Below are 16969 nucleotides of genomic sequence, written 5' to 3'. Positions count from 1 at the left end.
AGGATGGCATTTCCAGCTTTGTTGTTCTTATTGTATACACTAGGACCTAGAGGTAAACCGATATTGCCAATTATCATCAAGTACACAAATTAATTCACAGGTTTGAATGTGAAATCTCTTACAGTAAAACATGTCTACATACAACCTCTTTTGGACTTTTTAATGTGTTCGATTTAGACTAGTATTCACTTTAAATAGGTGTAAAATATATTTAGTTTAAGAAAGAAAATAAATCGAATTAATGCACTGTGTGCTGTTTCTAGGAGTAATGAACTCAGTTAATATAAAAACCAAGCAATAATTACATGAGCCAACCGAGAACACAAGCTACAAAGCAACAATTACCAGAAAAGTCGATGAAATTGGGTTTTGCTTTTATGAGGACGAACGTTTACCTGTTCTATGAGAAAACGAAATATTTGATAATGTTGTGTAATATTTTAACTGATTGTTTGCGTTTTTCTTGTAATAAGATTTTTTTTCATGTGCTTAGCCGAATGATTTTAAAGCCATGCATCTCGACTTACTCGTTCTATACCACTGAATGGAATCTAATGAATGTTTTAAAGAATCCTATTGCGTAACTCCTTTTTTGTTTCTGATCCCAATCAACTTGGAGGTTTCACATTAGCAAAATATGGACTTTGCCATTTACGAATGATCGGGTGTCCATTTCTTATATGCTACTACACCTACGTCACTGCATTGAATTTAATGAAGCTTTCAATGAGTCTTCATAGCAATTTCCTTCTTGCACATCCTTTTTTTAATTTTGATTCATATTAATTTGGAGGTCAAATTATGCATGCAATCAAATGAGCAGTAGCACACATTTAGTAGGCATTGCTGTCAGTAGGCCGGTCGTTTGGTCAAACTTGAAAGTCGTTAACTCTGCAAAAGAAAAGTCATACGTAAACAATTCCGGTTATTTACTTAATTTAACATTACTTTCAAACTTTTGCCGTTCCCTTGAATATTCGTATGGAGTGTTCATATCACACATCATACGTTATGCCAGAGCTTGCCAAAACTACGCAGACTTTTTTGTATCGCGCTAGAACTCTAACAAATAGGCATCTGGAACAGGATTATGTTGCTACAAGAAAGAAGTCATCACTACAGAAGTTTTATGGTCGTCATTATGAACTCGTGGATCGTTATGGTGTATCCATCTGCACCATGAAAACTGATTTATTCAACAGGTCATAGTTTTCCTTTCCTCGTTTGTCTACCCCGACTTGACTATTTATGAGCAACTCGGCGGGTGTTTCTAGAAAAACAGAGGACGCTAACCCTACCTGTGCACCTGGTCCATGCTCCCAGTTTTAAGTGGAGTCCGAGTTGCTCATTTACTTTTGTTACTTTGTATGTATGATTTTAGTTACTTTATGTTCTTTGTTATGTATGTCTGTTTTCCATGTCTGGTCTTTGTCCTTGGATTACATTCTTTTGATTACGCTATAACCTTGGTTCCCTTGATTACTCTCCAAACACGGTTCACCACTATGGTTTGCGATCAGGTTTTCCGTATTATAGCCTGACAACCCCAGCATGTAATACGCCAGGAGTACCCCATTCTGGGGCACACATCCCAGTTGTTCTGGGGGCAGAGCACCCTAGCCCCCGGCTAGGGTTCTGAGCACTATTTAGTCGCCTTTTACGACAAGCTTAGCGCTGCTGCAGGCCTATTCTTATAACACCCGGACCTGCACACGGGTATGCAGGGCTTAAAAAACTACATAGTTAGGTTAGGAAAACTGAAAATAAAAGAATCAAATAACTTACACTTCAGCAAAACAGCGATAAACAGATTATGTAATTTTTTTTTTTTCAACTTGCAGGAGTTTCCTATGCTCATCTTGTCTCGCGACAAAGCCCTTCGACGAGATAAGCATGAGAAACTCCATCTCATTGAACAAAATATAAAATAATTTGATTTTACGATCATGTCGACTTTGTTATCAGAACGTTGATTGGTTAAGAAGTATTGAAATTATACCTGAAAACACATTATCTTCAATGTTTACTTAAAAAAAACAAACCAATGCCTGAAATGAATTTGAAATGAATTTGAATTAAGTAAATAAAGGTTTAAAAAACGATAATAAAGTCTGCTCTATGCTCTTAAAAATATCAAAGTCGCCATATGGGTGCGTGCAGATGATTCTAGTGGAGTCCGAGTTGCTCATTTACTCTTGTTACTTTGTATGTATGATTTTAGTTACTTTATGTTCTTTGTTGTGCATGTCTGTTTTCCATGTCTGGTTTTGTCCCTGGATTACATTCTTTTGATTACCGCTATAACCGTGTTTCCCTTTATTACTCTATACAGTAACCGTGTAAATTTCTATGGAAAATACGATAAAAATTGAGTGTTGTGTACCATGCGCTGAGCAATCTTCACTTGTCCCCTCCCCTCTAAATAAACATTGTACGGTGAAATATGTCTAAACATATTCATGAAAAATCAACAACAGAAAATTGCAAACACCAGATACAAAGTGTCTTTGGTCGGTTTAAATATATTTGGAACCTTGGTAGCCCAAAACCTGTCTTAACCGAACGAATTTCAAAATCGAAAAGGGGTTGTTTCGAAAAGTTTCAAAGTAAATCATTCAAGCAGAAAACGAAAAGGATAAATCTATAAGTTAATCATCAGATTAGTTGTAGAGAATATAGGCAAGTGATTCTAACAGCAACCAAACTTATTGAACCATAATGAAAATGTCAAAATTGTATTTGTCTTAATAGATAATAACTGATTATTGTATATTATATCCTAGCTTTTACATAAGCAACCAACTTAACCTAAATAGCTACCTTAATGGTCAAAGAAAGACAATCCTTTTATAAAACAATGTACGTCCATGTTAATTGTGTTTTGTCAATGAATGGTAATTTGCTACTACAAATGTTTTTGTCATCCGTCTAGATATTGTATAAATAACTAATTAAAAAAAATTAATATACCTATTGTTTGTAGAAGCTTTAATCTATAAACCAATACAATTCATTTCAGTCAATGGTTTCTATAGCTGGCCGTGTTTCATGCAAGGTCGTACATTCTTCAACGATAGGGCTGACGCTGAAGTTTCCTTTCCAAGCGCCTATCAAATACTTGTAAGTAGTGAAAAGGGAGAAGAGGATGGAGAGTGTCTACAGATTAACGGACCTTACATATTGTATAGGTATAAATTGCATGAATTGATCTGATTTGGCGTGTATTAACTATCTATGAAAACTTTTAAAGTTACAAACAATTTGTTTCCGATTGTTCATAGTGGATTTGTATACCTAGATGTCGAAACAAATCATTGAAGTGTCGACATTGAACATAAAACTGAAAAAAAATTTAATAGATTGGTCATATGGGAATAGAATTTTTTCTGTTTGTCTGTTAGGTGAATTTAGTTTTTGTTTTGTTTTTAATTTGGTACTCTTATCTTTCTGATAAATTTTAAGGACAAGTATGAAAACCATTCTTGCATGTATCTTTATACTTCTATTTAGATGTGTGTGAGCTGGCTAACTGAAAGTTTATATGTCATCTAGGTATATGTAATATCTATCAAGTATCTATAAGAACAACTGAGTCATACCACGAGTAACCTGAAGACTTTGTATTTATGATTAAAATTAGTTTTGAAAACATTCTGGTACTCGTGTCTGTTGATTTTTTTCTTGCAGTTGGTATGTGTCATTACTATCTATGAAAAAACTTTAATAGAACCCCATCACAAGTCAATGGGTAAATGATGATGGGATCACTGGTGTATTTAAGTCTTAAAAAGTTTTTTTTTAATAAAAATAAAACAACAAGACTTTAATTAAATTCTTTTACAGACGACTTAATAAAAGTGGAAAACATCTGTACCGGTGCTTTAAATACAATAAGATCGGGAAAGAAGGATTTGTGGTTCATAAATCTCCTCTGAGTAAGTATTCCTCTTTAATGCTTGTCAATGGATTTTTTATAATTTTTAATTTAATAATTAACATTGAGCACATTGTAAAATAAAACTGATATATCATCCGGTTTGTTTGTTTGTTTTGTTTGGATTTTTCCATATATTTTGTATTATATATCTTGCTAACACTTGGTATAAAATATTTGAATATAAAGACCTAGACCATGAGTAAATGATTATACCTGACGATGATTCTGTTAAAACAAAGAAATTGAATACCTTTTTTTTATCAAATAATAGTTTGTATATCCTACGGTGTTACTTTCTGTTAGCAATATTTTTTTCCAATTTTTTGCAGTCCCGTTAAACGAACCACCAACAGACTTTTGAAAATTTTGTGATCCTAATAATGTTAATTCGAAACCAGATCTCTGGGTTTGTAAGTACATGTAGTTAATCATCTCTTGGTCAGAATGAGTCAAAGTTTTGTTAAATTTAAAGCAAAATGCACGTAAAAATTAATATAATGTTATATCAATACATTTCTAGAGTCTGTAAAGATAGTCAAGTATTGCTCCTTACAAACATTTGCATGACGAGTAATGAATTTATGGTAAAGTTGTCTTGCTTTCGGAAACACAAGTTGCAAAATTCTATGTTATATTTACATTATTTGATAAAACAAACAATTAGATCAGATACTAAATTGGATAATGTACATGTGTCAAGATAACAACCATACTGTTTTAAAAAGCAACTAAAGGCAATCCATGGGCATTCAATGAACTATGATAAATGTCCTGCACAATCCTAATCCACTACAAAAAACAGCACAAATACAGGTTTAGCAAAATTGTCATTACACTGAAACTTATACACAAGTGTTTCCAGTTTGTGCTTTGATACTGCCATTGTTACAAGGACTATCCCTCATTTCACTTTTTGCCTAGAACTGTTTATCAGTTGTTCTGTAGAGGTTCCTGGTGCAAATTAAATGTTATTGGATCGAACTAGTTCGAATGGCTCAATCTTAAGAATGTGTTTCTATAAGCAGTCATCGTATATTCTCTTGTTTGTTACCAATATGGAATCTTTGTTTTAAAAAAATGTATGGTTCATTTATATATCAATTATGTATAAAAGTTTTTATCTATTTTCAATTTATCGATTTTTTTTTCAGTGAAGGAAATATCGGGTAAGACACAATTTTACAAAACACTATTATGAAAACTATAGACCTTTTTTGTAGTAACTGAGTGGTAGTCAATGAGCATGTGTGATGCGTGACATATACGTCTCCGAAGTAGGGCGTTGTGTATAACAAAAGAATTTCCCCCGCAGAAATGTATAATAAGCATCCTTATCCATTACCCAGCAGTTGAAAGGTTGTATTGTTCATGTAACTAGTGTGTACATTGTATTCTATTAATATAATAAGTTTTGATTCTAGTATATTCATTGTTTTAAGGTAGAAACATGTTTCACGAAGAAAACAGAAACTTAAAAAAATACTTTTACATGTTGAAATAAAATGCATTCGTCAATAAAGAAAAATGAAAACGCAAAGGTTAATGATTAAAACATGGTTTGATCAAATGCTTTAAAAATGTTTAACATGAAAAAAAAATGATAAAATTGATATGACAAATATTTAAACATGTAACAGGGTTAAACTTTTGACTAGTGTGTGTGGGGGGAGGGGGGTTTATTTTTAAAATTTTTCACTTATTTTTTGTCACTAAGTATAATCAGTTGATTTTAGCGGGAACAGAATTTCTCTACATTTTCCATAGGTTTTCTATAAGAAGGTTTCATTCATTAAAAACGCTGCAATATTAACAAGGATTTCATAAAAATTACTCAAAAACATTTAAAGGTGTGCCTAATGAAATTATAAAAGGAAAGTGGGAACACTGGGCAAAAAAAAAATTATAAAACCAGAAAAGTCCGAAAATCTGATAAAAATGGGTAATCACGACCAGCGAAATTCAACTACAATATCTAATTTACACTCGCCTTTATACATGTTGATCAATTAAGTATTTTCATTACTTTAGCAATGAACAAATATATAATTTTAGAAATGGGATGCAACATTCCGAAAAACTGTCCAAGTAGATCGTCTTCTAATCTTCCTGTACCGGAAATGAGATGGGTGTTGCTGGTGATGATTACCATTGTGGTAAAAGTGAAAGTGCGCATGTAGAGTCGGATGTTGGATGTCAGACTCGTTCAAAACAACACACTCGACCCCAACGTGTGACTCCTTGGAGGAACTTCAACAGACGTAAGAAACGATACGGAAATCGTAGCTAATCAATGCATATTACAGGCAGCAATAAAGAAGTCCGTGTCTGACAATTTGTGTTTTTTTTATTTTTTATTTTTTTTTTTTTTTTTTGTCGTGTCCTTATCTCCGAGACATTTATGCTGCCAACATTTTAATGGCTCGTTTTTTTCTCATTTAAAGAGTAATCAAGGAAACCAAGATCTAGTGGTAATCATAAGAATGTAATCAAGAGACAAAGACCAGACATGGAACACAGATAAACACAACAAAGAACATAAAGTAACTAAAATAATACATACAAAGTAACAAAAATAAATGAGCAACTGGGACTCGACTAAGAACTGGGAGCATAGACCAGGTGCATCGGTAGGGTTAGCATCCTCTGCTTTTCTAGAACCATCCGCCGATTTGCTCATAAAAAGTCAAGTCCGGGGTAAACGAAAGAGGAAAGGAAAACTATGACACGTTGAACAAATTAGTTTTCATGGTGCAAATGGATACATCATAACGATCCACGAGTTCTTTTGCAGTGATGTCTTCAATCTTCCAGCAACATAACCCTGTTCCATAAGCCTAATTGTAAGAAATCTGCTTAGTGACGGAAAGCTGTGGCATAACGTATGAGTCGTGATATGAAAACTCTATACGCAGGTGCTAAAAGGGTGTTGCCACAGATGAAAGGAAAGTTGACAATTCTGAATGAAAAGTCATCACGTTTGTGTAAAGTTTTGTTGATAGTTTTTCTTTACCATCATTCTCTGAGTGTATGTCAAGATATGACTCTGACTTCACAGTGTCTGTAGTATCCTTTACCTCAAGTTCTTTGGGGTAGATGCGATGCATCAAATCCCCAAAACTAGGATTATTTCACGATAATACGTCATCTATATAGCGAAAACGGAGATGAGAGGATCTAGCTAAACGATGTTCTTTATTTCGGATCAGATCTATTTATACTTCGCTGAAAACAGCAGATAGTATTGATCACTGACCTTGATCGGTGAGCATTATTATATTTGCTACAACATTATGCACTGGTTACCGGTCGTATATCATACTTAATTTGTTCAGGTGTATTGCCACTATTTCGACAAGAAAAATGCCTTAACATACAGGAAAGTAGTTCGGAATGACCCGAAGTAATCCCGATATTGCGTCTTATCATTCTCATAGTTAAGTAGAGGTATACAAACTTTGAGTCACCTGGATGCTGAATGAATCAGCTGTCGTCTCTGTAGACTCTTGGCTTCCCGATATGACTAAACTTCAAACAGAATGTAGGGGTTTCTTCCCCTGTCTACTTTCACTATATGCACCGATCAATTCTGAGAAGACATTTTGTTTTACTCATACATTCAAAATAAAAATAATGATTCAATATTTTCTCCATTACTCAAAAAGCCAGTTTTTAATTGAAAATATTAATTTCCGTAAAGCTTTCAGTTGCTGCTGATACATAGATACAATACTTATCCGACATCAAATCCCAGCCTCCTTCCTTTCAGGACAAAAAAAAATAATGTGTGTGTTTCCTATCACCTAAAAATTTTGATTGCAGGTAGATAGATCGGAAAAATGTTTATTTTTACAATTTTTTTTCTTGTATGTTTTTTTTTAATGATTTAAGTTCCCCGATCCTCGTGTTTGGATAGCAAATGATTAGCAGTGTCCAAAGACATCCTGATACAATTTTATAAGTTTAAGTAAAGTCTTCAATAAAAGACAAACATCTTGTCTTAGACAATTCTCTTAAGATACTTTCTGAGATGTAATTTAAGTTTGGTCTGTAGCTGAAACTAGAAGATTTGTGTCAGAATTGTGCGTTTTATATAATATCAATAAAAAATCAGTTTCTCGTCTTAAATTTACTGAACTCAAACAAAAATGAAACCCATCATCCACGCCTTGCCTTCCCATAATTCTCCTGCTATTTGAGTGGTTTTGATTACATTTTTTATTGTTCATTGAACTTCCTCAAAATAATTAGTATTAAATACCTAAAAATCTATTAGGTATCCTTATCATAATTTATTGTTTGCATCAATACCACACTAATCTAGTGTTTCGGCGGTAATTTATGACTGCTACTATTTAGGTCATTCACATCAATTAATTCAATGCACATATAGGCCCGCCATCATCAAGGATTGTCCTATATGTTATGAAAACAACTCATTTTTTTTTATCTTTGTTGATGTTAGCAGCTCTGCTAAATTCTTGTGCCTTTTACAAGCTATCATTGGCTTTTCTTTGAATACGTTTTTGCAAACTATATCATCGCCAATAAGGTGCCAATATTTTAATACAGTTTTGTGCAACTTCTTTATACAAGGATTGTATTTAGTTGTCATCACCAAACGAATTTCCTTCACCTTTGATCTCTTTTTTGTCTTATAAGAGAGTTCCTCTTCCCTATTAGAGCGTCAGAAAAACGTTTTTCAATTTCCGATTTCCTGTAACCTCTTTCTTCTTAGTTCAATCTTAACTTTGAAAGAGCCTCATGTAAATCCCTGTCACAGTTTGTTGATCCTCGGTATCGAATTATTTCCCAGTGAATGAATGCACGGAAGACGTGATTTTTACGACAACTCTTCGATGGAGATACATAAATGAGTTAGTTGGTTTAAAATATGTTTTCTTGTCTAATACATTTTCATGAAGAAATCTTCTTCCCTTGATTAGACGTACATCTAGGAAAGTTGTAGCAGTATCAGATATTTCGTATGTAAATTTGAGGAACTTGTGGTGGAGGAGTTTGGGTGGTAGCTGGTATAAACGTCTGTTAATGTTGTCTTGTCAGGAAAGCACGATAATGTTTTTTTTTTGCGTCCATGTGATGGCATTTAGCCATTTTAATAGCGATGACCGAGCTTGGCGCTGTTAAGCAGGCCATCGTGGTTTTTATATTCGAGATTGTTTTGACTTCACAAGGCAAAAATCGTTCGGAGTAAATCAGGAATCAAGAATCAAGTCTGCTTTTATAAAGCGCTTTTGGAATAACGTTTTAAGATCCAAAATAACCACGACGTAATTATGATCGCAAGGAGACAAAACGTACCAAAAATTAAAAAAAATCGGTTTTTTTTTGTGAAAAAATGTTTCAGGTCGGCCCCATTATTTTAAGGTCGGTCGGATGACCGGAAACACACATATTATTATTATTTTTTTTTGCCTCAGGATAAAAATCGTTGGTGCCTTGTCGTTCTTTATTAGACGGCATATAAGGTATGTTGACATTTTATAAGAGTTAAGGTAAAGGGTGCTTATCATAAGAAAACTCATCCAGCACCATCTGCATTAATGTAAAAGTTGCTATGAGCCTCATAAATAGCGGCATTAAACATAGAAAGGAATGGGGACCGGACATGAAATAGTAGTTTGTCACCTTTTGCAGCATCTGCACTTCAGTAAAAGAAAACCAGTTGCCAATTAAATTTATCACCAACCAAGTAGTCAGACTTGTCTGACCTCGAACTATATCAGATTCTATTCATCATATTTATTAAAAATTTGCTGTTTTACAACCCAAAATACCTTAAACGCTGATGTTTAATTCTTTGTATTGCAGACAGTAAAACCTCTTGGGGTTGCATTTCATACATGATAAAAATGATTATCCATAAAAGCTGTCTTTGTTTGATTAATCCAGTCAGTAGCATTTTGATTAGCAATTGATGCAAGATGAAAAAAAAATAAAATGTGAGCTGTTACAAATGGCATCATATGACAAAGAATTTGTGGAAGATTCATCAAATTCCATTCAGAAATTTTAGGGAAACAATGGATAAGAAGATGCCCTCTTGGTTGCCCAAGGAAAATGTCCATGTTTTGGCCCAGATAAAAAATAAATTCCATATTATTGAAATTAAATAAGATTATGCCTTCCTGGCATTGACCTTAATTGCTTTATTTTTATTTTTTAAAAAAGTCACATGGACAGTCTCCATCTAATTATTTCAAGGTGTTGGTTAATAATTAATGTAGTATTAATAAGGGTGTTTGCAAATATTCAGAAGAAACAATATGCTTCTGCAAGTAGTTGCAAGCCATCCATTATGATTTACATGTATAACTATCGAATAATCAAATGGTTTAAAGATAATGTAAACTGGTTTTAATATGTTCACGAATAATTGCAAACCAGAGGACGATTATCCTACCAGTGCACTTAGTCCATTCTCCCAGTTTTTAGACCCATTTGCTCAATCACTTTAGTTACTTTGTATGTATTATTTAGTTACTTTATGTTCTTTGTTGTGTATGTCTGTTTTCCATGTCTGGTCTTTGTCCCCGGATTACATTCTTTCGATTTTCGCTAGAAACTTGGTTCCCTTGATTACTCTTTAATAATGAATCCAAAGCAAGTGCAATACTTGATCTTAATGTAAAATTTATTGTTGGTCTTAAAGTAGGTCATACATATTACACAGACAATTTTGCAAAATTATACAGACATACACATTTTCTATTAACTAATGGTGTTTGAAATGATGTAAAAGTAGTTTATTAGAATTATTTAAAATGATTTTTTACATAAACATTAGAATAGTAAAATTGAAATCATTACTTTTAAAAATTCTCTTTCATGGGGAGGTTCTTTTCTACGGGGAGATAATTGTCGGGAAAATGTTCTTTTGAAATACTTGTAGTGGTTTTTTTTCAATATTGCAAGAACTCTTTGAAATATGAAAGAATGTCAGTAGAATCTTTTAGAAAATTGAAAATTCCCAAGAGAATCCATATAAAATGTAGTAAATCATTGGGTTTTTTTAAGGCTCCACTATCTCATAATCAAATTCGGTGACCTATGTTTTACATTAAAAATCTAAAATATGTTCAAGCAGAGTCGTCTTTGAGAAAAACTAAGAAAATTTATCGAGTAGAAATAATAGTTATGACCTACCTCAAATACAAATCTGTTCAAATGTTATTTACTTACATGTTAGCTCTTCTGCTGAAAATGAATAAAAATAAAACTAAGCATTTGATTATCAAGAACTTTTTTAAATAAATATGTTAAAACCATATAGGTAAAACTATAACTCTAGTATAAGACAAAATAGTATCTTACTTCTGGACCTTCAAGAAGAAGACATTTCCCAATAGAAATTAACTTGAGTCAGCTTTTGAAAGTATTAAAGGATATCGTTCACGTTTTGTTACATCTACAGTCGACGTCACTTTCATTGAGTCCCCAGAAAATGTCTTGAAATTTTGTAAACAACAATTTAATGTATCCTACTTTTGTTTACAGTGAGCAATCTCAGCAACAGATCCATATACACAAAATAGTGTTCAGCAGCAGATCTGTATTCACTAAATAGTGTTATTTTGTTTAGTTTGATAGACAGATGGAAATACAAGATGCAATAGTAATAGCGAGCGCCGCGAAGCGATGCGAGCTATACGGTTATTACGTGTACTTTCTAAATTTCCCTTAAGGTTCCCCAATATACTAACGAAAAAAAGTCATGTCCCGGAAGTAACAAAAAGTGACTGTCCTTACGGAGAAAATTCATCATTCCTTCAATCAAACAAATAGAAAAACATAGGTTAAAATTACGTTTCAGTAAAAATAAATTCATCTTATCTGATAGTTTCCAAGTCTTTTTCTAATTTGTTTTATTTATTAAAAGACGTGAATGTTATGTTTTAAAAACTTCGGGAAACACGTAGATGTACGTACGTGTATCTCCGCTGTTACACTGTTGCTGTTGTAAAGAACCTAACCCGCCTTGGAAAAAAATATAACTCCGATTATATTATCAAAATCGAAGCATAGCTTTTCTAAGTTAGGAAGGACAATCATTTTCTTGTTTGGAATATTTGCAGCTGTCGTCTGAATTTTGTTTACGTCACATGATATGTGTAAAATATTCCCAACATCCGTGGAGAACTTTAATATTTCCGGTATCTGTACATGTGCAGATTGATCTGACATGCCACAACTGAAATGGATGTTGCTACAGATGCCCTTAAGGGATAAAAAATGTAAAGTATTGCGAGGTGCTATAAAGTTATTGACCATTTTGAAAGCGAGAGGAAAATGGTATGGGGTAGGAATTTTGGGGATGGGGGAAATTGTTCAAGGTATTCATTTATTGAAACATCCCCCAGACAGACTTTCAAATAGAAATACTGATTTTGCTTGCTGCTTAAATAAACATTTTCAACCGGGTCGCCCCCTCTTTGTAATTTCCTTTATTTTTTTTACGAATCTCGCACAGACGGTACATGTATGGTGAAGCTTATGGTTCTCGCTGATTTAAGCAATGCCTACCCCATATTTATACTATAATCTTTGAGCAGTGCACAAAAACATATTTAAAGAACCTACCAACCCAAACTGTTAAATTTTCCACGGCATAATTAAAACTCGCAAAAATCAGCTGGAGGTATCTTAATGTGGCTTTCATATATACAATTTTACTGCAAATATCAAGGAGGAACAGACAGTGACAACAATATGTCAAAATTAATTTATGTCGTAATAAATTGCGGTTATGTTGTTGATATGCATAATCATGACTGGTGGTTAACGTACTACTTTATTTTGAATTTTACAAAGGCGGTGAAAAATGGGTAGGAATAATAAATCCTTTCTGCAAAAGCCGGAGCTGAGGAGAGAACCTAATAATGTGAAAGTACTTTAATTCGTGGATACCAATTTTCGTGGATCAGGGAAGAAACACAAGTTGTTGATTTTTGAATTCGTGGTTTTGAAGTTTTCAATATACACATGAATGGGAATCTACTATTCATTGGGAACCAAATTTCGTGGTTTGACCTACCCACAAAAACCAAGAAAATTGGTACCCCATGAATAACAGTATTTTCACAGTATAGCAGGGGGCTAAACCATTCCGGATTCCGGCTTTCTTTATCTAAATTACACTTGTTTACCATCTGTCTATACATAAATTCTTGCTAACATTTTATTAATATCGTGAATATATCAACCAAATTTCAACTTTTAATTTTAAGTTTTACAAAATGCTATATTACTCGCCGTAATTCACTAGAAACGGTTCTGATGATCTTAAAAGTACATTATAGTAAAAGACGAAGAGCTATTACAAAATGAATGGTGCAAATAGGATTATATTCTTAGGGGAATTTTTCGTTTCCTCTCTTACTATACGTAAGACGACGTTAGTAAATAGTGTAACTTGTCCAAGTAAATAATAGAGTACCATCCTGTTTAAGAATCAGGCAATGTGTGGCACATCATTTTCCCCATTAAGCCATTTTTGCCTAAAATATATTCAGTACATCTAGAAAACAACCAAAAAGGTATTTAAGTTTATTCTGAAGCATCTATGACGCAGGTATTTTTTGACTGCTTATATAGGAAAAGAGTGCAGGAAAATTTTCCGCCATTTTTCCGTAGTGCATTTTAACTAAATTCGACCTATCAATATCTTAAAAAGGCAAATTTTACAGACACTTTGAGGGTTATTTCTGGTGGTTATCAGGTATAATTAATTGGTTAATGCAATAAAATCTCTGCGTTTTTTTTTTCTTCATAGACCACACCTTACATACATTTTGCCCGATTCTTAGACGGAGAAGTACTTAAACATTTATTATACATAAGGGTTACTTACACAGATTCCTTCCAATGAGCGTGAAGGCATCTTGTTCAATATCATGGAATTTTACACATCCGTATTGAGTCCGTCCATATTTTTTGTGCTTTAAAAGTGAAAGAGACTACGTTATGAAAGAAACTCATATTTCATGATGCACATGTGGTCCAAGGAGTTGCCTCTCACAAGCAATATTATAGAACTAAATACAAAGTAAGATCCAAAAACTAAATTGGATACAAGAAGTATTCAACACCAAAAATACTGAAAACAAGACGCCACATGCAGCACATAATAGGAGAGTTAGATAATCAGGCAAGATGTTCATATTTGATGCTCATTATGTGATTTCCTCACACGACCGGGGATCTCATTGTCTTTACACGGGAAGTGTTTGCTATTCTTCCATATATACTCAGTAGATTATTACCGAAATTTGCTGTATCGAAAATCTAAAAAAAACTTAAGTAGCAGTCTTTTTTTTAATCGGACAGGATGTGAAACAAGCATGTCAAAAAACCCATCGAATTCAGTTATTCTTTATTTCTTATTCAGAATCATTTACAGAACACATAACCAGTCGTAGCTTTTGATTTGGGTGTTGCACTTTTGAGATACAATTTATATAGATTGTACATGAAATAAGCCCTTTGCAAGGGTTAGCGTTCTTGACTTTGTTCGATTTGGTTGATTTTAGTGGGAGATAAATGGATGATTTTCTCAAAAGTACAGATCTGAATATGAAAAGGACAACTGTTACGTAAGAATATAGCATATATAGATTGAAAAAGCATTGTTTGTTTGGATGGGATTTTCTTCATCATGAATCATGTCAGTTCTTGCATATGGTACTTCTGTTGCTTGATTTTTTTTCCAATTTTGATATTATTGCTTTTGAGCACTTGTATGCAATTTATGTTTGAATACAGATCTTCCTATGCATTTGCTGATGAGAGGCTACTCCTTTGAAATGCATGTACAGCATACCGAGCTGTGCAATATCTGTATGATGAGTATATTCGCATTTTTAACTTATTTAAGGATTATACAGTCAGTTCTTGTTTGACTTGATTACCATCTAATAATAAGAAATTGAAATAAGACAAAAATGTTTTTGAACTAACCCCTTTGAAAAAAGACATTAAATGAAATATGAACCATTTCAGTTTTTCATTTTATGTGCCGCATATTATACGGCGTACAATAATCCTAACAAATATTATAATGAAGAAGAATAACCTGAACAAAAAATACTTTCTATTTCTTTGAATGCGTTCCCGAACTTGTTCGCGACCATCCCGAAAAATGAATTTGTATTGGTAAGTACTATTAATGTGATTGTTAGCTGCATAATAAAGGCTAAAAATGTCCGCCCTGCCAATTATATAGCCAGTTACAAAAAGGCACCAGCAAGAATGACAAACAGAATTAAAGTTTGGAATTATGTGAAGAATAAAGTCCTATAGGTAAAATGTATTTTGTAAAAGACTCATATATATTGATCATATAGATAACATAAATGAAAGAAAGTAAATAAATAAATAAATATTTAATGAGTCACAGCCAGTTTTTAACTCATTTATTATAGACCTTCGGAAAGGGTACAAAACTGCGAAGACAGAAACAATAAGCATACCAAGTACAACATTTAGATGAAACAAATTAGATGCAAGGCATGAGTGTTCATGTTAATAACGCGTTCCATACATCAAGTACACATCAAACACAGTCATTTATATCATAAAAATGTATAAAACATGAACATTCGAAAATACCAACAAACTCAGAGTAAAGAACGTTACATTAGAACGTGATTGTATTTCTCAACAATTACTATAGTCTATGACACGTTGCAAATGGTCAGTACAGTAGTAACAAAAAAAATGTGCGTCACCCGTAGAGAGCATAACAGGTGAGGAATGGTGTAAAACATATACAAATATGTCAAATACCCTAACAGGAACATCGGGATAGGTTAATCAACTCGTAAACGCAGTTAATTGATTTGTCCTTGAATTTGCCAATTGATTATGTTTTGATGAAAACTCAACGATTGACAAGCACTAAAGAAACACTACTAAACAATATAAGCACAAACAAAAATGTAACTCACCCTGTGGAAGGTCAAACACCAGTTAATACGAGAGAAAATATCCGACGTTGCATAGCCCGTCAAAACAATGTCCTAAGTCAGGCTACGAAATGACTCTATGACGGACAGATCCGTGAAAATTTCGGAGTGACATTACAAAACATGAGGCTTAAACACACTCTACCGCTTTCGTGCCAGTGTCAAGGCGGGAGATATAGACGCCTTCGGTATTATTGGAATTATCAGCTTAAAATCATAATAAATTACTCCAGTTTTTAGTGGAGTCCGAGTTGCTCATTTGCTTTTGTTATTCTTTGTAAGTATGATTTTAGTTACTTTATGTTCTTTGTTGTGTATGTCTGTTTTCCATGTCTGGCCTTTGTCCCTGGATTGCATTCTTGTGATTACCGCTATAACCTTGATTCCCTTGATTACTCTTTCAATTCTGGTCAAAACGTTAAATTGCGAAAATAAACACCTAGCAAATTTCCCGATTTCAGAAATGCTTGCACGAGTGTTATCTTCCAGCTTTAGAATTTTGAAGATTAACACCTAAACTTACTTAAAGCCTCTTCAAAAACACTTTGGATGATTTTTTAATTTTTCCGCCCTGGGTTTGTGAGCATAACTTGGGCAAATTTTTATAAAAACAACCCTTATGATTTAATTTCTGATGAAATGAAGTGAAAATGAAGATGTGTCCCTTTATTGAAGACTTACTTCCTTTGGAACTATTTCAATTCAATTAGAAATTGTGTTACTGCGGCAGATATGGTGTTTAATTAAACTTTTATACTATAACTTAGTGAACTTACAAAGCATTTTAACATATATGAAGCGAACTAAACGAATAATTCTTGTCTTTGCACGAATAAAATTATGGCCACGTATGACTGCAGGTTTATAGGTTCTAGTGAGTCTAGTTAGCTTAATTGAGGATTTCAGGAAACTTTTGACCATTTAAAAGCCATGTCAACACTCGTCGGCTAAGGTGTAGGAAAGAATATGCCTGGTCTAAAATACATTAAAAAATATCCTCAATTCCAATTGATTATCCATGTCTAGTTAAAGGGTAATCAAGGGAACCAAG

At 33.3% G+C, this 16969-nt stretch overlaps 2 long non-coding RNA genes across 2 annotated transcripts in view; one reads left to right on the top strand and one right to left on the bottom strand.

Moving 5' to 3' along the window:
• Positions 1 to 5449, top strand: part of LOC148602796 (uncharacterized) — a 33379-nt gene extending 27930 nt beyond the window's left edge. The window contains exons 2-5 of the long non-coding RNA XR_015916839.1: positions 3020 to 3188; positions 3844 to 3935; positions 4267 to 4347; positions 5158 to 5449. This is a non-coding gene — a long non-coding RNA (uncharacterized LOC148602796). The remainder of the gene's footprint in view (positions 1 to 3019; positions 3189 to 3843; positions 3936 to 4266; positions 4348 to 5157) is intronic.
• LOC148602795 (uncharacterized) lies at positions 316 to 15979 on the bottom strand. Its single transcript, XR_015916840.1, has 4 exons — positions 15901 to 15979; positions 13806 to 13893; positions 11138 to 11152; positions 316 to 891 (listed from the first exon to the last, which is right to left on the bottom strand). It is a non-coding gene; the product is annotated as an uncharacterized LOC148602795 (long non-coding RNA).
• Between the last annotated feature and the right edge of the window lie 990 nt (positions 15980 to 16969).

This window comes from Perna viridis, chromosome 11, assembly GCF_037379345.1.
Source record: "Perna viridis isolate PV_CMFRI_1.1 ecotype Kerala chromosome 11, ASM3737934v1, whole genome shotgun sequence".
In the NCBI taxonomy this organism is placed as follows: Eukaryota; Metazoa; Mollusca; class Bivalvia; order Mytilida; family Mytilidae; genus Perna; species Perna viridis.
Note: the sequence above shows the minus strand (reverse complement) of the source record. Positions and strands in the feature narration are given on the sequence as shown.